Raw genomic sequence first — 24,603 nt, 5'->3', positions numbered from 1 at the left:
CTAGGAACTGCTCTATCACACCCTTGAAATCAGAGGACAGACTGACAACCCTGAAAGACCAAATGCGGATCCTGGCAAGGTGAGCTGAACATGTTGAAGTCCTACTTAACTAGCACTCATCAACTGACCAATCCATCATGGAAGAGCTGCCAATTCGTCCGCCCACCCCAGACCTTGACCACTTGCAAACTTTTCAAGAAGTACTTGCAGCCATCAACTCCCTCAAGAACAAGTCCCCTGGTAGTGACAGTATCTCAGCAGAACTCCTAAAAGAAGGAGGATACTTTTGCGCCAGAATGATCTATCAGTACATCCTGGAAGTCTAGGACCAGGAGAGTGTCCCTCAACAATGGGGGACGCTAAAACTGTCACCCTGTACAAAAACAGGGGTGACAAGTCCATCTTGGCAACACTCATGGCATATCCCTGCTAGCTGTTGCAGGCAAGGTCCTAGAAAAGGTAATGCTATGCAGGATGATGAAGTACTTGACAGAACAGTGTGGTATCAGGAAGAACAGCAGTACAGTGGATATGATTTTCACAGTAAGACAGCTGCAAGAAAAGTGTTGCGAACAACATCAGGACCTTTTCATGGCTTTTGTCGACCTCTCCAAAGCTTTCGACACTGTGAACCGAGAGCTACTTTGGAAAATCTTGAGAAAGTTTGGCTGTCTGAGCAAATTTGTGAAAATTCTGTCACAATTACATGATGGGATGGTGGCACGGGTGGCCATAGGAGGACAGGAATTGGTGCCCTTTAATGTATGCACTGGAGTGGCAGGGGTGTGTGCTGGCACCGGTACTCTTCAACGTTTTCCTCCTATGTGTCACAAAGCTTTCATAAAGATCTGGAAGGGAGTAGTGGGATCACAATAGTGTTTAAGCTAGATGGAAACCTATTCAACATTCAAAGGTTCCAGGAAACCAAGCTGTCAACAGTGCAGGTCCTTGTGCTGCAAAACACTGATGACTGCACTCTTGTAGCACACACACCAGAAGACCTGCAAACCATCCTTGCCAAAGTTGTGAATGCCTACAGCAGGCTGGGTCTATTAGTCAACACCACCAAGACTGAGGTGTTATGCCAATGAAGGTTCAGTCCCCCCCCCCACCCACACACACACTACACCTGTCTACACAATAGAACACCAACCACTCTGTTGTTCCATCTTTCAAACACCTGGGCAGTATCTTTTCTGAGGGCTGCAACACTGGTCATTAAATTCACAATAGGATCAAACAAGCTTCTGTAGCCTTTGGCAAACTCCAATGTAAGGTCTTCCAAAACAAACACCTCCGCACCAAAATTGCCATATACAAAGCCACCACCTAAGGTTGCTGGAGCAGTTCCACATAATGTATCTGCAGCGAATCATGGAGCTCACATGGCATGACCATGTTCCTCATGCTGAGATTCTTGCCAGAACAAACTGCAAGAGCATATAAGTCACAGAACGCCTGCCACATCAAGTCCTGTATGGACAGCTTCGGCTGGGCAACTGGTTCACAGGTGGTCAGAAGAAGTAATATAAAGACCAACTAAAAACATCGCTGAAGCAATGTTGTATCAACCCCTTGAGACTGGAGCATGCTGCTATCAACCATTCTAACTGGTGGGAGATCTAGTACAGAGGTATAGAACAACTGGAAATGGAGGGGAATGTGAAAAAACAACACAAACGACAAAGGAGACACACATCCACGCCTGTCCCCACTAACTCAGACTTCATATGCGTAACGTGCAATAAATAAAACTTGTGAATCAAAAAATTTGATTCTACAGTCATCAAAGAACACACCGTTTAACGAGGAGAGATGCCATCATCGGACTTGATGGATTACCAGCAGCAGCAGCAGTGTGTATGTGTGTGTGTGTGTGTGTGTGTGTGTGTGTGTGTGTGTGTGTGTGTGTGTGTTTTTCTGGCATTTATTCAGCTTAGTTTTTTTTTTCAGTCTTGTGATCTACACAGGTATTTGGCAGTGTGTATGTTAACTTCTGGAGTGATTCTGAATTGCTGGTTCATCTAGTATAGAGTAAGTATAATCTTTCTTGCTTAACAAGTTGCTACTAGTCTTATTCCAGCTGCTTGAGTATTAGTCCTTTTGTCTATACATCTGCTGCTTGTTCCTAGTGGGATCTTATTGTAGCTGTTGCTTTCTTATTCTGTTTACTTACTTGTCTTATATACTTATTCTAGCTGTAGCTGTTTTTCACCTAGTGTGCCCTTAAATAGTTCTTGTTGCCTAGCTGTTTTGACTTAAGTTATCCTTTTAGCTTATATATATATATATTCCTTGGTAACTTGCTGTTTACAGTTTTAATAGTATTGCGTGAGATTTGATAGAGTTTTACATAAGTGACCAATTTCTGGGCAATAGGCCTCTTTTCAGTGTACCTCTTTGGTCAATTGGGTGTTAAGTGGTCAGGGTGTGGCCTGCACTCATGGCAGACAATCAGCAATCAGTGTTCTTTAAATCACTGCTGCTACTTCCAAGCCTCAGGCAAACAAGCCTAGATTGAACGAAGGCTAGAGTAAACAAACGCAAGTGCGACTTTTTCAAGCCAAGACTTCGTCAAGCACGGACTGCTCTTTCTAGATCCGGTCAGTCATCTGAATTTTGTGTACCTAATATAGACTATGTGTTTCCTTCGCATTCTGTCCTTTCCTCTTCCCGGGGCTGGCATAGACGTTGGGTCACTCCTAGGCACTGTGACCCCACCAATCCCATCTATCCCACTCTCTCCACTCACGTTGAGCAAGTGGTGACGGGAGGGCTCTGGAATTGCCAGTCTGCGGTGCCGAAAGCTGAGTTTATCTCAGGCTACGCATCCTTGCTCTCCCTCAAATTTCTTGCTCTAACTGAGACCTGGATCATGCCAGAAAATACTACCACACCCGCAGCTCTATCTGATGTGTACTCTTTTTCTCACACTCCCAGAGCTGGGAGGCGGGGTGGTGGTACTGGCCTGCTAATTTCCCTGAAATGGAAATACTCTCGTTTCCATTCCACAATTTTCTCCGCCCTCTTTTGAATTTCATGCTGTTACTGTTTCTTATCCAGTAAAGCTCACCATCGTGGTTGTGTACTGCCCACCAGGCCCCTCGGTGAGTTTCTGGAGGAGCTTGACACACTTGTCTCGCACTTCCCTGTTGATGACTCTGCACTTATCCTTCTCGCTAGCTCCTCTTCTCTCTTTCCTCTCCTCCTTTGACCTTCACCTCTCACCCTCTCCTCCTACCCACAAGGCCGACAACCAGCTGGACCTTATCTTTACTAGACACTGTCCTATTTCCAATCTCTCTGTTACTCCCCTCCAGCTCTCTTACTACTATTTCATGTGCTATTCTCTCTCCCTCTCTTGACCCCCTTCCCCTACCCACATGGTTTCCATCCGTAGACACATCCGTTCTCTCTCTCCGCCACTGATCTTTCTTCCACTGTTACCTCTATCCTCCCTACACCTGAATCTTTCTCTCTCCTACCCCCTGACACTGATACTGGTCTTCTTCTCTCTACCCTCTTCTCTGGACAATCTCTGTCCCCTCACCTCCAGGCCTGCACGCCCAACTCCACCTGCCCCTTGGCTGACTGACTCAGTACGTACTGACAGACGGAGCCTGAGAGTGGCAGAGTGCAAATGGAGAAAACGCAAACTCCCAGAGGACCTTCTCAACTTCCAGTCTCTTTCCACTTTCTCATACTCCCTTTCTGCTGCTAAGGCTGCCTTCTATCGCTCTAAATTCCTATACTCTATCTCTAATCCTAAGAATCTCTTTGAAACCTTCTCTAGACTTCTTCAACCCCACCTCCTCCTCCTACTTCCTCCCTTCTCCTTGATGACTTCGCTAACTTATTTGACAAGAAGGTAAATGACATCAGATCCTCCGTTTCTCACCACCCGGTTACTGATGCTTGCACTATCGCACCCTCCTTCACCTCTCCCTATCCCACCTCGCTCCCCTCTCCCCCGACGAGGTTCTAAACCTCATCACATCCAGTCGCCCCACCACATGCTCCCTTGACCCGCCCCCCCTCTTCTTCAGTCTATAGCACCTGAACGCCTTCCCTATCTAACCCACCTCATCAACAACTCCCTCCAGGCAGGATACTTTCCATCTGCCTTCAAGACTGCTAGAGTCACCCCCCTTCTCAAGAAACCATCACTTAACCCGTCTGATGTCAAAAACTACAGACGTGTCCCTTCTACCCTTTCTATCCAAAACGTTCGAACGTGATGTCTTTAACCAACTTTATTTGTACCTCCTCCTGGACCCCAACCAGTCTGGGTTCAGGGTGGGTCACTCGACAGAGACGGCCCTCCTTGCAGTGACAGAATCGCTGCACTCTGCGAGAGCAAACTCTCTCTCCTCTGTCCTGATACTCCTGGACCTGTCAGCTGCGTTCGACACAGTGAACCACTACTTCCTCCTCTCTACCCTCGAGGGGCTGGGTGTCACAAGCTCTGCACTCTCAATGTTTGCAACCTACCTGACGGGTCACTCCTACCAGGTGACATGGAGGGGATCTGTGTCGGAGCCTCGCAGACTGACTACAGGCATTCCACAGGGTTCGGTTCTGTGTCCTCTCCTTTTCTCCCTGTACACAACATCCCCGGGTTACATTTCACGTACTCCAAAATGGCTGAGAGGGTTATTGCATTGTGACATCATCCACAATAGCTCGCTGGAAAAAAGAAAAACGATGGAGGTGCATTCCCCGTGCCAATCCCGGACAATATGACCCCCTGTGGTCATATGTCCTCCCACCGACCCTGTATTGGCACACCCACCGGAAGCGCTATTCCTCTTTCCATCTCCAACTAAATGAGATCGGTCGATGGCTGTTTCTCTCTCGCTGGGATTAAGAGTAAAACTGCAAATACGCAAGTAATCTAGTGATATACTGGTATATTAGGTACTAACTTATAGTTAGCTTACCTTTTATCGCCAAGATGTTCGTTAATCCGGTCGATGTGGCCGGATTCTACGCTTGGTGCGGGTGTGTTAAACCGGCGACGCTCCAATGGGACCCCCATCCGGACTGTGTCTCCCATATCCCGCATGTTCACTACACGGGCTACTTGAGGGATGTAGACCGTAATGAGATCGACTGCAATTTCTGTAAAACCATCCGAGGATCGGAGCGCCAAAGGTAGGCTGCCCTGTACCGTCAAAGATGGGGACTTGCAGATCCCTTCGCACCTGCTAACGAGGCGGCTAGCATGGTGCTACCTAGCTATAGCCATGGGGCGGAGGCTAGCAACATTCCTCCGATGCTTCCTAGCTACAGTCACGGGACGGCGGCTAGCATTCGCATCCCTCCGGAGCCAGAGGCTATCCCACCATCCGGGGTAGTTAGAGAGGACTGGACCAATGAGATCCTATCTCTCCCTGGTGAATCCGTGGCATGTTATTCGGCGGGTGCGGAACCCGAGGATTCACTGCCTGAGGAAGTAGACGATCAGGGCGTGGAAGACGACCAGCCAAGTTCGTCTCAACCAAACAAAGATGGCGACGCCATGCAACGTGGGTCCGAAACATTCCTCGCCAGTTTCCGCGATCTGTTCGCGCGAGCGGTCAAGTCTGCCGACATCGTTACCGAGCCGGACAATCCTCAAGATCCGGTGGTAGCCGATTTTCCACGAATGGCAGAGAGGGTCAAGGACTCCACTCTACCACCTTATCCTCACATCGAACGAGCGTTTAAGCGGGCGGAGGCGGATCCGCTACTTAAATCGTCCTCAAAGTTCAGTCAGAAGGGGGTTGACGTCTTAGCAGTCGAGGTTAGGAACCTGAACTACAAAGACTGGAAATTCTGCAACCAGAGAGGGACGTTTTATCGTTCAACCCTAACACCAAGGTGGGGTCTCGCGATACTTCCAAACACCCTTCGCAGTGGGGCCAACAGGTGGATCGTTAGCGTGTGATGCATGGCACGCCAGTACACGCGCAGCTGGACTCGTCTCAACGGCTGGGATGATAACGGCGTACATGCGCAAGCTCTGCAGCCTATCAAACGTCGAGCAAAGCAAAGCCGCCATCGCTACAGCAGGTATCGACGGGGCCGAGTTCGGTGACGTAGTGGCCAGCGAAGCAGGTTGTGAGTACATCTTGGAAATGGAACGCTGACTCCCTGGGATCGCTGCTGTATTCCATCACTCTAGAGTGTGGTTCTAGCGCAGCTGCCTCCACCCTTTCGCGCAGACGTTTCTGGCTAGAGACAGCCGGGGTAAAAGAGGAATTCTGCAAGGAGTGGATGGCCCACTCCTGCGCAGGGAACCAGGGCCTGTTTGGAACAACCCCGGACATTATCAGCAAATACAAGGTCGCCCAGTCCGAGCGCGAAACCTTGCACAAGGAGCTTCTCCCGATGATGAAGAACCCGCCTACCCCTAAGCCCGCGGTGGGCAAAGGGCAGGGGGACAAGTATGCGCGCAAGCAGAAATGGAGAGAGACTTATCCAAAAAGAGGTGGTAAAGCGGGGCGCGGGCGTGGACAGGGCTCACGTCCAAACTCCCAGTCTTCCACAGAACCAGCGGCCAAGGCGGCCAAGCCGGACAGCACAGACACTTCCAAGAAGGGAGCTGCCAAGTGACGTGTTTCGGCAGGATGTTACGACCCACACCAACAGACTGATTCCAGAACCGTCTCCGGCGATATAGACGCTTGTTCAGGGGACACAGCGCGCGCAGGGCTAAACACTGCGCCTTTTATTTTGGTTTCTGATGCACAGTCTACTTGTTCTATTCCAAAGGTTGTGAATGTGAATAAAAGTTTTTATGTTGGTGATGATGGTGATTGCGTATTAAAAGGTTTGAAACGCAAGTCTGATTGTCTGTCTGAATCTTTAGGTAAAGATGATGATAACAATGTAATAACATCCCTGCTGGAAATATTGGAATTAATGGCATGAGCGCAAATGAGCCCCTGGGAGGGGACTATGATGCGACAATGTTTAGTCTCTCTGATGGGTCAAATGGTAATTTGGAAAGGTTCAAAACGACAATTCCCTCATCTGGGTCTCCTTTACAAGGACGAAGCCCCCCCATGGATGCAGGGCATGGCGGGCGGGGCTTCCCCAGACCCTTTACGCGCAACTTACGCGCGCTACCTGAACAGCAAGGTACAGGAGGCAACGAGACCTCTGTCACGCATGTTACACAGGTGGAAGGAATTGGTCCCGTCGGCTTCTGTTTTGGATCAGATAGCCCACGGACACCAAATCCTTTTCGAGAACGGTATTGTACCCCCGTACTTGGGAATAGTGCATACGGAACCGGGGTCGGTGGCCGAAGCACAAATCCTAGACAACGAACTCACAGAGTTACTCTCGAAAGGGGCAATCACGGTGGTTCCTCCCCTAGAAAGAGAAGACGGGTTTTACAGCCGTTACTTTCTGGTCCCGAAGAAGGATGGGGGCATGCGCCCAATCCTAGATTTGAAACCCTTCAACAAGTATGTAGAGAAGGTCTGTTTCAAAATGCTACGCACACCGGTTCTGCTGTCAATGGTGACACAGTCCGATTGGCTAACTTCGGTCGACCTAAAAGATGCTTTCTATCATTGTCCGATTGCGGAAAAACACAGAAAGTATCTTCGGTTCTGTTACCGGGGTCAGTGTTACCAGTACACATGCCTCCCGTTCGGATATCGCCTCTCTCCTCTGACATTCACAAGGTGTGTGAAAGCAGCGCTCGGAGTGTTGATGCACAAAGGTATGCGCTTGGCATGGTTCCTAGACGACCTGTTGGTGTTGGCCCGGTCGCCGGAACAAGCAATACTCCATACTCAGGAGTTGATGGAATTCATGGAGTACATGGGTTTCACTATCAACATAAAGAAGAGCGCGCCTTGGCCTTCGTGCCAGGCTACGTATCTGGGTCTGAGTTTGGATACGGTATCCATGCGCGCAACCCTTACGCAAGAGAGATGGCATTCCACCAGGACCACGTTAGCACATTTCGTCCCGGGGACATATGTCACTTATCGGATGATCAGGAGGCTGCTTGGCCTTCTGGCATCGGCTCACCAAGTTGTTCCTTTAGGTCTGTTGTTCATGAGGAGACTGCAATTGTGGTTCGCAGTTCACTTCTTGAAATACGGCAACGAACGCCGGTACAACAACCATCTTATCCTGGTCCCGCGCGTGGTAGCGCAGGACCTAGACCACTGGAACAGAGCCTGCGTGGACATGTCTGGGGTCCCTATGGGCCCCAGGGGACCCGAGGTAACGATTTATACGGATGCGTCCCTCTCGGGTTGGGGGGCCATCCTTGGCTACAAAACAGCGCGAGGAGTGTGGCCGTCTGGGGAGAAGGTCCACATCAACGCGCGCAAGACGGAGACGATTTGGCTGGCTATCCAGCATTTCGCTCAGGATCTCGTAGGCCGTCACATACTGATAATGACAGACAGCATGACGGCCAAGGCCTACATCAACCGCCAAGGCGGTATGAAGTCCAAGCGTTGCAGAGAGTTGGCCATGCAAATTTGGATTTGGGTCAACAGCAACGCGCTATCAATCAGGGCGCTTCATGTTCCTGGGAAGGACAACGAAGCAGCGGACATCCTCTCGTGAGGCGGCCCGCATGCGGACAATTGGAGCCTCAACCCAGCCATAGTGGCTATGATCTCATGACGCAGTATCTGTTGGGTGCTAAGAAGCTCTCAGCTAAGGAGCTTGCGAGAGCTGAAACTTGGGATGCTTCCCTTGTTCTGCGCGCACTAGAGAAAGATCCCTTTGAACCCATGTCTACGGCAGACATGCGTTATGTCTCGGCTAAGCTGGCTGTGCTCTTGGCACTTACCACCGCAGCGAGGGGTTGTGAGCTCACTGCACTCACCATCAAGGGGATGGTGTTTTCTGGTGATCTGATGGTCACGCTCTTTACAGACCCCAGCTTCGTGCCCAAAACTGTGTCGGTCCTGACGCGTAGGGCCCCGGTGGTGATACACGCGTTTCATCCGTCACCGGTGACTAGGGATGAGAAACGCTTGCACCTCTCGTGTCCTGTACGGACTTTACGCATTTACATGCGGCGCACAGCAGATATTCGTAGGTCTGACAGGCTGCTGTTGACCTACAGAGTGAGCAAACCAGGTTATGCCCTTTCCACCCAGAGGCTAGCACACTGGCTGGTGGATGGTATTACGGAGGCGTATACCAAAGCGGGTAAAACAGCTCCTAAGCTGAAGGCGCATTCTACCCGAGGGACTGCTACGTCGATAGCTGTGTTGTGAGGTATCGACTGGGAGGTCATCCGCCAGGCGGCGGTTTGGAGTGGTGAGACCACTTTCTTACGGCATTATTACCGGCACGTTAAGGTGCGGTCGGTTGCCGACGCTGTTCTGGAGCAGGCCTCTTAGGATGCTCTCATCAGAACGCGTACCCCTTCCCACCAGGGGTTTGAAGGGTTCATTGGACGGCTAGGGAACGGAGGCACGAATCCTGTCGTTGTTCAATGCAATAACCCTCTCAGCCATTTTGGAGTACGTGAAATGTAACTTTGGGTTCGCGAAGCGAACCCTAGTTATATGAACAACGACAAAATGGCTGAGAATAGAGCCGTTCTCCTCCTACCCGGGCCACAGGTGTGGTGCTCATTTAGTTGGAGATGGTTCGACTTACAAAGAGGAATAGCGCTTCCGGTGGGCGTGCCAATACGGGGTCGGTGGGAGGACATATGACCACAGGGGGTCATATTGTCCGGGATTGGCACGGGGAATGCACCTCCATCGTTTTTCTTTTTTCCAGCGAGCTATTGTGGATGATGTCACAATGAAATAACCCTCTCAGCCATTTTGTCGTTGTTCATATAACTAGGGTTCGCTTCGCGAACCCAAAGTTCTGTTATTCGCTCGCATGACTTCTCTCACCATTGTTATGCCGATGACACCCAGCTGATCTTGTCTTTTCCTCCTTGTGATACACAAGTAGAGACACGCGTTGCTGCGTGCTTGACTGACATCTCAGAGTGGATGGCGACACACCACCCGAAGCTCAGTCTGGACAAGACAGAGCTGATGTTCCTCCCGGGGAAAGGTTGCCCACACCGAGACCTGGCCATCACCACTGACAACACCGTGGTGACGCCAAATCGGACAGTGAGGAATCTGGGTGTGATCCTGGACGACCAACTGTCGTTTGCTGAAAACGTTGAATCGGTTGCTCGCTCCTGCAGATTTCTCCTCTATAACATCAGGAGGATTCGCCCATTCCTCACCGACGAGATGGCACAGGTGCTCATCCAGGCTCTGGTCATCTCCCGGCTGGATTACGGCAACTTCCTCCTTGCTGGTGCCCCGGTGTCGGCCATAAGACCTCTGGAGCTTGTTCAGAAAGCTGCAGCTCGTCTGGTGTTCAACCACCCTAAGTTCTCCCACACAACTCCCCTTCTCATGTCCCTACACTGGCTCTCAGTAGCTGCTCGCATCCAGTTTAAGACTGGTGCTAGCCTACAGGGCAGTGAAAGGAACAGCACCTTCCTATCTCCAGGCCATGGTCAAGCCCTACACCCCCGCCCGACCACTTCGCTCTGCTGCCTCGGGACGCCTGGTTGCCCCGTCGCTCAGAGGCCCTTGCTGCCGATTTACCCGGTCACGGCTCTTTTCTATTCTGGCCCCACAGTGTTGGAAATAACTCCCCACTGATGTCAGGACAGCGGAGTCGCTGCCCATCTTCGGCGCAGGTTGAAAACTCACCTCTTTAAGAACTACTACCCTGTTACTTGTTCCTAGCACTTATTGTATTCACCCATAAAAAAAAGAAATCTCTTTCTTGCACTTTTACTTTAGCACTGGTTTTGCTCTTAGATGCTTTTTTAGATGCACTTATTATGACCTCTGATTTCCTACGTTCAATGCACTTATTGTAAGTCGCTTTGGATAAAAGCGTCGGCTAAATGACTGTAATGTAATGATTAAAGCATTACTCAAAAACAAAACTAGAAGAGTACACTCAGAGTTCAGATCCCTGCCAGGCATATTTCTCTTCTCTGGTGCTTGGACTTAGGTGACAAACCAGCTAAGGAGTTAGCACTTACTTACAGTATAATACAGGTTTTTTTTAAAGGTTGTGAATCACCACAACCACGAGAGGTCCTTGATCATACAGTCATAACTGTGCACAAACATTACTAGGCTGACAGGCCCAGTAGTATGAGATTAGCAGTAGACAGATACACACACATGGAAATAAAAACCAGTGTTTTCTTGCCATTAGAAGACTTTTGTACAGCACCCAAGTCGATTGAACGGGAAACATCATAAAAAAGCTAAACTTCAACCATGGAAGGGTCTTCATCATACAGTCATTACTGTACACAAAAAAATATTGGCCTACGGCGTCCGGGTAGTGTAATGGCCTATTCTGTTGCCTACCAACACAGGGATTGCCGGTTCATATCCCTGTGTTACTTCGGGCTTGGTCGGGTGCCCCTACAGACACTTTGGCCGTGTGCAGGTGGGAAGCCGGATGTGGGTTTATGTCCTATTGGCTGCACTAGCACCTCCTCTGGTCGGTTGGGGCGCCTGTTCAGGGCGGAGGGGGAACTGGGGGGAATAGCGTGATCCTCCCACGTGCTACGTCCCCGTGGTGAAACTCCTCACTGTGGGGTTAAAAGAAGCGGCTGGTGACTCCACATGTATCGGAGGAGGCATGTGGTAGTCTGCAGCCCTCCCTGGATCGGCAGAGGGGGTGGACCAGCCACCAGTATGGCTCAGAAGAGTGGGGTAATTGGTCAGGTACAATCGGGGCCTATAAGTCGAATAGTTTGCGAGATTAACTGCGGACAGATAAACACACACATGCGACCAAACAGCTATTCCCCTCCAAGCGGAGGGGGTAAGTAGTACGGTATGCTCCAATTGTCCGCATGCGGGCCGCCTCTCGAGAGGATGTCCGCTGCTTCGTTGTCCTTCCCAGGAACATGAAGCGCCCTGGGACTAGGGTTGGGCACCGAGAACCGGTTACAATTTCCAAAATTCTGATTCCAAAGGAATCATTAAGAAAGTCAAATTTCGATTCGGCCTATTGGTTCCTAAATAAATGTCACTCACGCTAAAGTTGGTCTCAGTTTCTGTGGTGGTGGCGGCATGCGGCTCCCGTAGTTTCTGCCTCCGCAAGTTAAATGTGCGCCATCATGGACCAGAGCAAGTGGCGGTCGAAAGTGTGACTTCATTTTGCCTTGAAAAATTAAGGTTTGGCACAGTTGCCACACTCCCTTGCACGAAATAATTTTTGCAAGGGAGGATGCACAACAAATATGGCCAAACACATTCGCCTACACGGTGTACAAATTAATAAGTGTACTGTAGAGGAGCTCAAGCAGGAGTCGTGACAACTTTCTCTTTCGGCTACACGACGTGCACCATTTATTTCTTCACCATTACAACAACAACACAAAAACCCGCGCAGCGGAAGTGTATCATAGTAAACCCGAACCGAGAAAACAGCAGCTGTAAAACAACGTCCCTACTAGCTCAATAAAGGGAATTATGTATCCCTATAACCACTACAGTACCATGTTTGACACGTTGAGCCGGTCTCCATCTCCTGCCTTGGCGTCCTCTTCAGCCAACCCTGAGCAAACAGCATGGCGGCACCTCGTTGCAATTGGGTAGGTGAAATTAATAACGTTTGTCTTATCCGCAACAGCGAGACAGCAAACAACTTATACATGAGCGAGTTGCTATAAACTGTATGGAAATACTGAGTTGTGTTTTTTCTGTGCTGAACGCTTGCGTATACAGCCCGAGAAGACAGATATGCTCATGTTTCTTAACAAGAACTGTTTAATACCTGGTAGTCGGGACCAGGGTGTGACCGTGTCCTTATTTCTTCATCTTCATGTATGAAGACAGTTGTTGTAAATGTAAAGATACGAATGACACATTCACATGAATGATTCGTTCTTAAAATAGAATGGCTTGTATAAAGTTGTTTTTTTACATAAATTCTTCTTCTGTGAAAGAGGCATGTGACCTGTTTAAATTCTGCCTCTCAAAGAACCGAAATCGAAAAGCAGAATCGGAATCGGAATCAGAATAATTACAATCCAAACGATGCCCAACCCTACCGGGGACACTGTGCTGTAGGAGATGTCGTCCGTCTGATGAGACGTTAAAAACGGGGTCCTGACTCACTGTGGTCATTAAAGATCCCATGGCACGTATCGCAGAGTAGGGGGTTCCCCGGTGTCCTGGCAAAATTCCCAACCTGGCTCTCTCCATCTGGGCACCTAATCATCCCCCATGTAACTGGCTCAGTGAGCCCTCCATCCCCACCTCAAGCTGATGTGTGGTGAGCAGGGTCCGAAATTAACACTCGTCACCCGCCAAATGCGAGTAGATTTTCTGATTGGCGAGTAAATCTCAAAAGCCTACCCGCCACATGGCGAGTAACAAAAAAAATGAAATCCAACAATTTAATCCCCCCCATCTCTCTCGCGCTTTCCTTAGCAACAGCAATAACATAACAACAACAATAACAGAAATTAACCAATCAAAGTGTATTAGAATGTTGCTAGACGCTACTGGCGGGTAACATTACACACACACTCCAGAGGAACAACGACAGCAGCACCCGTCAAACTCGGTACCAGCCTACTCTATTCTTTTAACGAACGTTAGCGAGCAACACCAGTTATGTGGCGATATTTAGAAGGCGCAAAACCACCATCAAAAAGACAACCATGCCCCGAAGAGGAGGAAGAAGCCACCATCACCACCAAACAGAAAAAAATAAAGTTTAGTGAAAAGTGGAGGTATGACGATAAAGGAGCTGCGAGAGGCTGGCTGGAGTATAATGCACAGACCGTGATAATGAGTTGCTCCGTCTGTCGCCAGTATCCCAAAAACCGTAGCAATTCATTTGTCATCGGTAACAAGATAATGAAGGTAGAAAACATCAAGGAACATGAGACCTCAAGATGTTACATTACCTGTATGAATGCCTTTCAGGCTCTATCAGAGCCTGTCCTCGCAACATCCTCCGTAAAGGCACTAATAGCCATGTCCGAGCAGACCAGCATGAAAATGCAGAACATGTTTAGGACTGTGCATGCCATTGGCAAGAAGGCGAGACCACCCTCCGACTTCGAATGGATGTGCGAGTAGGTGAAATTAGTTGTCATCTCAAAATATCCTGAAACAGCGTAAACAAAGTGCTGGCTGTAGCTAACGTTAGCCAGCTAGCACTATATGACACCTAGCTTGCACTAACGTTAGCTGTGTGCTAGCTTCAACACCATGAAACAGGTTAAAACTGATTGGCGGTCAGGGTCCGCAGTGGTGTAGCGGTCTAAGCATCAGCTTTGTGACGATGCAGTTGCCCACTGGGGACCGGGGTTCAGGGAGTATGACCCAACAACCAGCGCTGTTAATCTGTGGCACCAAGACTCTGTCAGGAGCAGGAGGCCAGACTTCATGGACGGTGCAAAGAGAGTGGCTGCTGTAGAATGAGAAGGAGTCTGGGACTAGGGATGAGCATGTGGAGCACTCGAGTAGTTATAATAATACTGCAAATAAAACATGAAATCATATTTGTAACATGTCCTCGTTTTAACCATTGACTAATTTTACATAAAAATATTTTTGCTTCAGATCTGCTCTTGTCGCATTTTTAAAAGCTTTTATTCAACACATTACCTTGTTCTCCCATTGATATGTGCTATTCTGCCACCCCTATACGCCCTGCATAAACTGGCAGATAGACAACTCCTCCTCCATCACCACGCTGAAGAGGGTGCTTAGTTCCACTCCGTTTAATGGTTGACTGGAAGTAGGGTAAAACTACAAGAGACACAACGCAACAAACATACAAAGTTCAATACATCAATAAAAATGACTATGAAATGATACATGAGTTTCAAGTGTGTTACTGCTATGCAATTTCTAGCATACACCTTTATTATTGACCAACTAAGGTGAGTATTTTGGCTAAACCGATGACAACTGATTATCACATCCAATTAATTCGCTAGCGTTAGCATTCGCTAATAACAGCACATGTAATATGAACTCTTGCAATCAAATACGACCTATTTATCAAGCCAAACTAATATGACTAACAAATGTGACTTAGACTTACTAACATACCGACAGAGCATCCAAAAGTATGAAATGTATGTAGAGAATAGTGATATCGTGAACAAAACGTCTCGAGGCTTTATCGGGTTTTCTGTTGACTACTGCACTTCCTGTGTTGTCGCTGTGGTGCTCGTGACGTCATCAGTGAACAGAAGACTCTTAAAGAGACGGTACACATTAACCAATACTGACAGCACATGTACTGAAAACATATGCATGTCACACAAAAAAGGCTACTAATTATTTTGGCCGGTAAAAACTATGTTTGGCCGGTAGATTCTTTCATCTACCAGTCCCCTTGGCCGGAAAGCCAATAAGTTAATTTCGGACCCTGGTGGTGAGTGTTCTCACGCAAAATGGCTGCCTTGCATCACCCTGATTGGTCAGCCTGATTGGTCCACCAGTTTACACACACAAACACACACACACACACACACACACACACACACACACACACACACTTGCTTGCTTGCTGGTTGTCCATCGTCCCCGATGATGACCATCTTCTTCTATTTGTGGGTCCTTTGGTGGCTGAATAGTCCGATCCTGGATGCACAGTTGCGGTTGCAGACCGGGCATGTAAAAGTGGTGCTGGAGGGGGTAGTGGTAGCTTTGCGAGCATGCCTCTTTGCACGCTTTGCTACACGGTGTTGTGTGCGCTGGTTTTCCATGTACTTCACTCCCTCTGAGATGTGAGAGCGCCAGGTTGTGCGGCAGAAAGCAAGTTCCTCCAAAGAAGAGGGGTTGATCTGACATCTTTTTAGTGTGGTCTTCATTTGATCTTTGAACCGCTTCTTCTGCCCACCAGCAGTGCGTTGACAAAGGCGTAGTTGGCCGTCGAGGACTTTTCGTGGGAGTCGTTCGCTGGGCATGCAAATAACATGCCCAAGCCACCTGAGTTGATGGTGTTTTAGGGTAGACTCCACGCTGCAGCTGCCTGCCCGCTCCAACACCTCTGTGTGTGGCACTCTGTCCTCCCAAGTAATGCCAAGGATCCTCTGGAGACATTTTACATGGAAGGCCTCCAGGCTTCTGAGATGGTGGCTGTAGATGGTCCATGCCTCACATCCATAGAGTAGTGTGGAGATGCACACTGCTCTGTAAACAAGCACTTTAGTGTGGAGATTGAGGTTGCTGTTTTAGAAAACCCTTCTCCTTAGACGGCCAAAAGATGTTGAGGCTTGTTTGAGGCAGTGCTGAATCTCATCGTCTATTTTGCAGGTGTCGGATAGCATACTTCCCAGATATTTGAAGGCAGGAACAGTGGCCAGTTGTTGCCCTTCTGCTGTGAAGGTTGTTGGGTGGTTTGGGAGGCCGGCAGTCAACTGACAGATTACCTCTGTCTTTTGGGTGTTAATAATCAGTCCCATTCTCCTGTATGCAGTTACAACTGCCGACAGAGTGTTTTGTAGAGCTTCTGGTGCGTGAGCTACCAGGGCACAATCGTCGGCATACTGTAGCTCAATAATGGTCTCAGAGGTCAACTTGGTGGTTGCCTGAAACCTCCTGATGTTGAATAGGTTACCATCAAGCCTGAAGTCAATGGTAACTCCAGCCTGCTTCTCCAGCCTCCTTCGTAACAGTGTTGTAACAGAGACTAAGAAGATATTGAACAGGACTGGGGCTAGCACACAGCCTTGTCTGACTCCAGTCTGCACACCAAAGGGCTCAGAACTGCGGTTCCCCACTACCATTCGGGCCATCATTCCTGAGTGAAACTGTCCAAGAATGGTAAGAAACTTGGGTGGACATCCAAATTTCTTCAGGACTTGCCACAGCAGGGCCCGGTTAACTGTATCAAATGCCTTTGAGAGGTCTATGAATGCTATGTATAGATCCTTGTGCTGTTCTCTGCATTTCTCCTGGAGCTGGCGTGTCACAAAGATCATGTCAACGGTCCCTCTATCCTTTCGGAAGCCGCATTGTGACTCTGGTATGACCTGTTCGGCTATTGCGAGTGTTAGTCTGTGGAGCATGATCTTGGCTAGAACCTTTCCTGCAATGGCCAGCAGTGAAATACTCCTACTGTTGGAGCAGATGGATTTGTCTCCTTTGTTTTTATAAATGGCCACAATGTTGCCATCTTTCCACTGTTGGGGGACACACTCGCGACTCCACACCTCAAGGATATAGAGATACAGTGTCCTCGTACAGAGGTAGCCTCCTTCCTTAAGGATTTCAGCTGGAATATTATCAGGTCCAGGGGTTTTGTTGTTTTTCAGGGTCTTGACTGCATGTAGGATTTCTTTAAAAGATGGTGGGAGGTCTAGGTCTTGCAAGGTAGGCTGTTGAGGGAGTTCTGCCAGTACAGTTGAGTCCACTGGGGTGGGCTGGTTGAGCAGGGTGTTAAAATGCTCGGCCCACCGCTCCACTAACAGGGCCTGATCCTTGATGAGAGTTCTTCCATCAGCAGACCTAACGGGTGTCAGGGAGCAGTTTCTGGGGCCATAGATGGCCTTAACTGCATCGTAGAAACCATGCATGTCGTTCCTGTCTGCATGAGCCTGGATTTCGTTGGCTTTCAAAATCCACCACTCATTTTGCAGTTTCCGCAGAGTTGCTTGGGCCTCAGAGCGGAGGTCTTGCCATTTTTTCTTGAGAGGTTGGGATAGTGGGTTGCTGAGGGCAGCTCTGTGTGCCTTATGCATGTTGTCCAGGAGGGTGGAGATCGTTCCGGCATTGTCATCAAACCAGTCCTGAAAACCAGTCCTGATGTTTCTTGGTTTTGAAGCTAATGGATTGGGCTGCATTGTCAAAGAGGGTGGTGCTCAGAGAGGTCCACTTTTCATCCATCCCAGACTCTGAGTTGATCAGCTGTTCAATGTCAACTAAGTTGTCGGCTAGAGAACGACGGAATGTGTTTCGGGTGTCGCTGTTGGATAGTCTGGCGCAGTGGAGTGGTTTCTTTTTTGGCCCAGATTGGCGTCTCAAGGGTCGGACATGTACTCTGACTTTTGTCAGGATCATACGGTGGTCTGTCCAGCAGTCTGCTCCTCGCATAGCTCTTGTAAGGAGCACGTCTTTAAGATCAACCCGCCTCATGATAGCATAATCAAGCAGGTGTCAGTGTTTGGATCTGGGATGCATCCAGGATGCCTTGTATTTATTCTTTTGTTGGAAAATGGTGTTTGTGATGGTGAGGTCATGTTCCGAGCACAGACTAAGAAGTCTTATGCCATTGGGGTTGACTTTTCCAATGCCGTGGGCGCCAATCACTCCATTCCAATTTTGCATATTCTTCCCAACTCGGGCATTAAAATCACCAAGCAAAATGACTTTGTCGCTCCTTGGGATGTTGATGAGTACATCATCGAGTGCCTGGTAGAAGCGATCTTTCTCTTCATCATGATATGGTAAAGTTGGAGCATAGGCACTTAACAAGGTGATGTATCGACATTTTGCAAGGGGTATACGGAGAGTCATAAAGCCGCTCATTAATGCCCACTGGTGTTTCTTCGAGTTTGGGTAAGAGACTGTTCTTAATTGCAAAACCAACTCCATGGATGTGTTGACCTCCTAGGGGGTATCCTTTCCAAAAGAAGGTATAGCCCTCTCCTACTTCATTGAGCGAGCCCTCTTCAAGGAGCCTGGTCTCACTGAGTGCCGACACATCCACACAATAGCGCCTCAGCTCGCTAGCAATAAGTGCTGTTCTGCGTTGAGGTCTGTCCGTACCATGGCTGACGTCCAGGAGTGTTCTTATGTTCCATGCTGCAAATCTTAGTGGTATAATGTTTGTTTTTCGACCCCATAGTGGAATGGCCCGGCAGGTGCGGTTTCCTGCCCAGGCGCAGTGTTGAGTGAGCAATTTTTGGGCCACCTTTTCTAGGCCGTTCCCTGAAAGGGGTGAGCAGTGCGGTCCCTCAATAGGGCTGCTCAGACGCACAGGGGTCTGCCGGAAACAGCTGCCACTCAATCCCAGCTGCTAACGACCGTTGCGCTGTGCCGCTGGCGTGCAGAGTTCCAACTAAGAGCTCCCAGCTCATTCAGACCTGCTCCCGTCATTGGATACTCCATCGCCGCCAGACTTTGTGAGGTCGGGGACTCAGATAGCAGAAGATACCTGCGCAGAGATGGTTTTTAAAGTGGCATGGGGGGTGCGCTTCTCCCAACGCCACATGACTTGATTGTAGAGGAGATGGTTCCGATGGCAAGGGGGATCCCTAGACGACCGGCACCTCCACACAACTGCAGGGGGCTGCCGGAAATCCAGTTTTTCGGAAACCGCCTCGAAGCGTACCGCCACAGCTTGCTTTTCTGTTGGGGTAAGCTCCCTTAGCCTTATGTCTTCCCAGACTCACACACAAGGCAGCGGGGCAGTGGTTGATAGGTGCCAGGGCGTGTCCACCAGGGTGGGCCTGCACACCATATCTCTGGAGCCCACTGCTGCTCCGAGATCCCCTGCCAAGTTAGCCTGGGGCCGCAAGACCCCAGTTACCATGTGTGGCCACGGGGAGGCCTGGCAGGAGTCTTGGTGAAGGAGAGGCTATGTACTGGCAAGGGAAGGGTTACACGCTAGGATGCTTCCCTATTCGCCACAAAGGCTAGCCAGTGGCAGCAAGCTAAGGGCAGGAAGGACACAAGCGGGTTGGAAGAACACATGCACCTTCCCTCCAACTACATGCTGCTGCACTAGACGCATCACAACACCCTGTGTGTACCTACACACACACACACACACACACACACACACACACACACACACACACACACACACACACACACACACACACACAACCATCCTTTAGAAGTCCTCCCTGTCTGTCTGCATGTTTGTCTGCATGCCATCAGTGTGTCTACTGCACACGTCTGTCTGGTCATTAAAACGTCTGTGTTTTGGGTATCTGTCTGTCTGAATGGCTGTAAATGAGAGAGAGACAGGCTCTGGGGCGACAAAATGATGGATGGACGGCATAAAAAGCAGATTAGAGGGAAAAGGACAAGGCAAACGAGAGGGTTAATGTATAAACGAGGACAGGGAGCGTGAAAAAGAGACAGACAGATATAAGGCCGATAAAAAGAGAGCCAGATATCACTCTCCTGAGGAGAGACGGACAGATTACAGAGGAGAGAGAGGCTGAATTTAAGGCTTGAGAGGGGATGTGGGGATGAGAGTCTGACAGACATAAAGTGAGAGAAAAAAGAGGTGTGAAGATGATTAATTCATTTCCACCTGTCTGTCAGTGGGAATCACTTTCACTTCAATTTAAGTCAGGCATCAGCATGGTCATATTTAAACATGTCACTCGAATGGAGGACGTGACACACAGGAGTCCTCATCCATCTGACTTATCCCATGTGCTCTGTCTGTGTGTGTGTGTGTGTGTGTGTGTGTGTGTGTGTGTGTGTGTGTGTGTGTGTGTGTGTGTGTGTGTGTGTGTCACAGAGATAGGGACAGAGTGAGGGGGGCATAGAGAGAGAGGGGGCAGAGAGACACGGGAGGCAGAGAGAGACACAGAGAGAGAGAGAGGGGACAGAGAGACACACAGAGACGGGGGTAGAGAGACAGACAGAGAGAGAGACAGAGAGAGAGAGAGAGAGAGAGAGAGAGGGAGGGGGACAGAGAGAACCAGAGAGAGGGGCAGAGAGATGGAGATAGAAAGAGATGGACTGAGTGACAGAGGGAGAGAGAGAGAGAGTAGGGGGGCAGAAAGAGACAGGGGGGGACCGAGACAGAGATTGTACATAATTATCTTGTTTGTTTTCATCATCAAAAACATAAATTTGTCGGCCTTTGCCGATCCCTTTTTTGGTGATATATTCAAGATGTTTACAGAAAGTTGCATGCCGTGTATTTGTGTTGCGTGTGTAAAAGAGCCGTCTCTGAACAGAGTCTCTAGGTTTTCTTTCTGGAGCTTCACCCTAAACTGTTGTCCGCCATTTTCTGTGTGTATGTCTGCTGGACATTCAAAAGGACGGGAACTGCACGGTACCGCTGCTGCTGTCGCTGCTGTGGCCATTTTGCTAAGATACAACAATTATTTTGAAAACAGGTCAGTGTATTTTCAGCCAGTCAGGTAGGGGCTGGGAAAACGGATGTTTAATTCTGCCAGCTCTGAGGGGTGGTTAACGTCAATAGTAGCTAATGTTGATGTTATTTTGTTAGCTAGCTACAAGAGTTCCACTGTTCTTGAAAGGTATGTTCTTGCCATAAAAAGTAAGTTACACTGCTAGCTATGATGTATGAGGGTTCTCTTCTTCCGAACAGAGAAAAAAATAAAAAGTGCTTTACCCGTTTGAATTTCTGTCTTTTCTTGTTAGCTCGTTAGCTAAGTTGCCAGCAGTTAGTGTTAGCTATCCTTTCCTTAATCTGTGGTGGTTCTGCCCGTTTCCACTTCCAAATTTGTAGCTGCCGCTCTTTTAGTTTTGTAGTCCTGCAGTTTTGGCCATTTGAATGCTGGATCTTTTCTCTTCGGTAGCGTCTTGTGGATGGTAGTTCCATAAATGCACTGACATTAGCTAGCTAGCTAGCTTGCCAAGATTTAAAATTGGTTTGTAGTGTTATGAGTCCTATTAATAAAATTGTCGTTACAACTATTAATTACTAAATTACCTTTTGGAATTGTTACATTTGGCTGGTTTTGAAAGATTTAACTCATTTTAGAGCCAACAAAATTGTCAAAATTTCAGGAGCTCATGTAATCCGTGCTCTCTGTGTCCATATTTCGCTCTTTTGAACGAATACATAATAAATAATTATTTATTCATTCAAAAGACTAATTATAATCACTAGCCAACAGATATGTTCAAAATTCAGGTGAATATAAGAACCCTCAAACAAAACATTTAAATCTTTAGACCCAAATTTTGCTTTATCTGTTGAACAAGCGAACCTTAAATGTCAGCAAAGTTTTGGTTTCACCCGTTTTGCAACAATGAACTCGGATTAGGGTAATGTTTAGATTTCTACAATAGGTGAGATGACACAATGAAAATAATATGAGAATTAAAGAGATCAAAGAGCACATTCGCAATTTAATCGGGCCGAATATACTTGTGCTCAACCAACAGTCCTAAATCTCCTTAAAACAATACTGCTTTTACATCCTAATAATGGTATGAGTTTAAAGTAGACTGACATGTTTGAAGATACTAAGTCAAGTCAAGTTTATTTATATAGCACATTTAAAACAACCACAGTTGAATCAAAGTGCTGCACAAGCTTAAAATACAATATAAAATAAATGACATACATGAATACAAAAGTATATGTAAAGAAGAGATAATAAAATAAAGAATATAAATGTAACAATAAAACATACAAGCAAAAGTATATTTGCACAATAAAATCATGGTATCAAGCTCAACTTGAATTGAATGCCAGCGAGAAGAGGTGGGTCTTTGACAAAGATTTAAAAGTCTCTAGGGTCTGAGCAGATCTTATGTGTACTGGTAAGCTGTGCCAGAGATCAGGGGCAGCCACTGCAAAGGCTCTCTTACCCCTGTTCTTAAGCCTGGATCTGGGAACATGTAACATGAACATGGTTTGTTGACCTGAGTGCCTTGACTGGTGTATGATGATGTATTAGCTCAGATAAATAAGATAAGCTTTGCCCATTCAGGCAAGGAAACATCATTCCACCAGAAGCAGGGCTACAACTGAGTGGTTGTGAGGGAGGGGCCAGTGTGACATCTAGCTGGATCAGGGGGCAGGTATTATTAGGAGGTGAACCAAATGCTGGGAATTGCTGAAGGTTATCGAGGCTGATATGCACCTCTGGGTATTTACCCTGTTTCTTCTTCTCCTCAAATTCAATGTGCTTTTCCCTGCGCTTCTCATCCATGGCTTTCTTCTGTCTCAGGCGCTTTCTTTTCTCCAGGCCATCTGCAAAAGTATCCAGAGTTTCTTTGGACAGAATGGGGGGCTGCAGAGCTAGCTCACAGATGCTAAACTCAAATGTGAGTGGCAGGTGGGCTAGATAGTGACGTCTTCTGTGGATTTCTTCAGTGACTGTGTGTCCCTCTATTTCCACTACTGTGGCAGTGATAGAGTTGGGGCTGGCTTCCAAGCTGCCATATTCACGTAACAGACAGCATACATTCACAGGGTGCAGGAACATCTGCTGGCAGTCCTCAGCTTGGTAAAAAAAAGTAGTAGGGTTTGTGCGCCACATTGGCTGGGGGGCGGCTTGGTTCTACAAGGCTGTGAGGGTTCATCTCAGTCAGCTGGGGCTCTCATCCCGCATCCACAACAGCCTCGGGAGGTTCCTCCTGCACACTTTCGAGGAGGCCTTCAGAGAACTCTGGCTGCTCTCCAGCGGAATGCTCTGGGGGCTCTGCCACCTCATCATCAAAAGCAGAGGAGTATCGCAGCACATACATAGTGCTGCTCAGGGTGGTGGCCAACACCTCCGCAACACGAGACTCTTTCAGAGTTAGAGAGGACAGGTCAAGGCTGTGACCAGTGCTTGGTTTCTGTTGCTTCAACAAAGCTTCCTCTCGATCCTGTAAATGAAAGAAGGCACTTTGGATGAAACAGGCCTGTGCATCTTCCTCCCGGCTGAGCTGAGCTTGCAGAGCAGCCTTCTCCTCAGAAACCAGGCTCAGCACCTGTGCTGGCGAGGCCAACAGCAGATGGGTGTACTGGCTATGAGCCATGCCTCCAAAGTGAACAGGTTCTTCCACTTTCACCCACTGAGAGCTTGGCATAGCCAATAGAGCCCCCTTCTCTCTCCGCATCAGGCACATGGTGATGAGAACACCAACTGCATACTGCCTGGTCTCCATAGCAATGCTTTTCAGGTCACCGGTGTGAACTGCCTCATAACATATGGGTCATTTGGACCAGCTCTTGTCACTTAAAGATAAATAGTGCAGCATGCACAGCCAGCAGAAGCTATGTCCACATCGAGTTTTGTGAGCTGCCACAGGAGGGTAGAGGTAGATGGGACAATAGGGAACCTCATGGCTGTAGATACGCACTTGCTGTACACAGTCCCAGTTCACCAGGCTGTCTGGGTCAGTCAAGTGAGCCTTGTAGTCTTGGTCATCAGTCACCAACTGGCAATTTGTCTGCAGAAAAAGCTCCTTGTTGAAGGGCTTGTGCTTGTGTTTCCACTTGTTGCAGCAGCCCCAGCAGGAGTGGCCTACTTCTCCAATGCCACCGTTGCCACCGTGAGGTTCAAAGGTGAAGTTCAGCAGCTTATCTCTTTGGGTCCAGAAAACTGAGCCAGGCTGAACTCAGCCCGGCGCATCTCTGCTACCTCCTCACATCGTCCTCTACCTGTAGTTCCATATTGTCGCCTTCCACCTCTCTGAAGGGGTCTCGTCAAAATTCTTGCTTTTCTGTGAGTTGGTGTGACGTGGGCCTGGGAAGCTGTCGCTTTTAGGGAAAGAGGGCTCAGGCTTCTGCTTGTAGCACTTGGATCCTCCATTATTCTTACTATCTGTTTTGGGTTTAGATTCGCCAGGTGCGAGTCCTGTCGAGCTGGAACGAGGCGGAGCCTTGCTGCTGTTGGCACTGCTGCTGGTGTTCTTCTCCATGCTTGCCTTGTTGAGGGGGGCTGAGGGTCTG

General features: G+C 48.5%; 1 pseudogene; it reads right to left on the bottom strand.

The window, feature by feature from the left end:
• The window catches only part of LOC130115289 (RING finger protein 10-like), a 56,350-nt pseudogene that overhangs the window by 1,715 nt on the left and 30,032 nt on the right, over positions 1-24,603 (bottom strand).

The sequence above is a fragment of the Lampris incognitus genome, chromosome 7, assembly GCF_029633865.1.
Source record: "Lampris incognitus isolate fLamInc1 chromosome 7, fLamInc1.hap2, whole genome shotgun sequence".
Lineage (NCBI taxonomy): Eukaryota > Metazoa > Chordata > Actinopteri > Lampriformes > Lampridae > Lampris > Lampris incognitus.
This window is presented reverse-complemented; position numbering and strand designations above follow the sequence as displayed.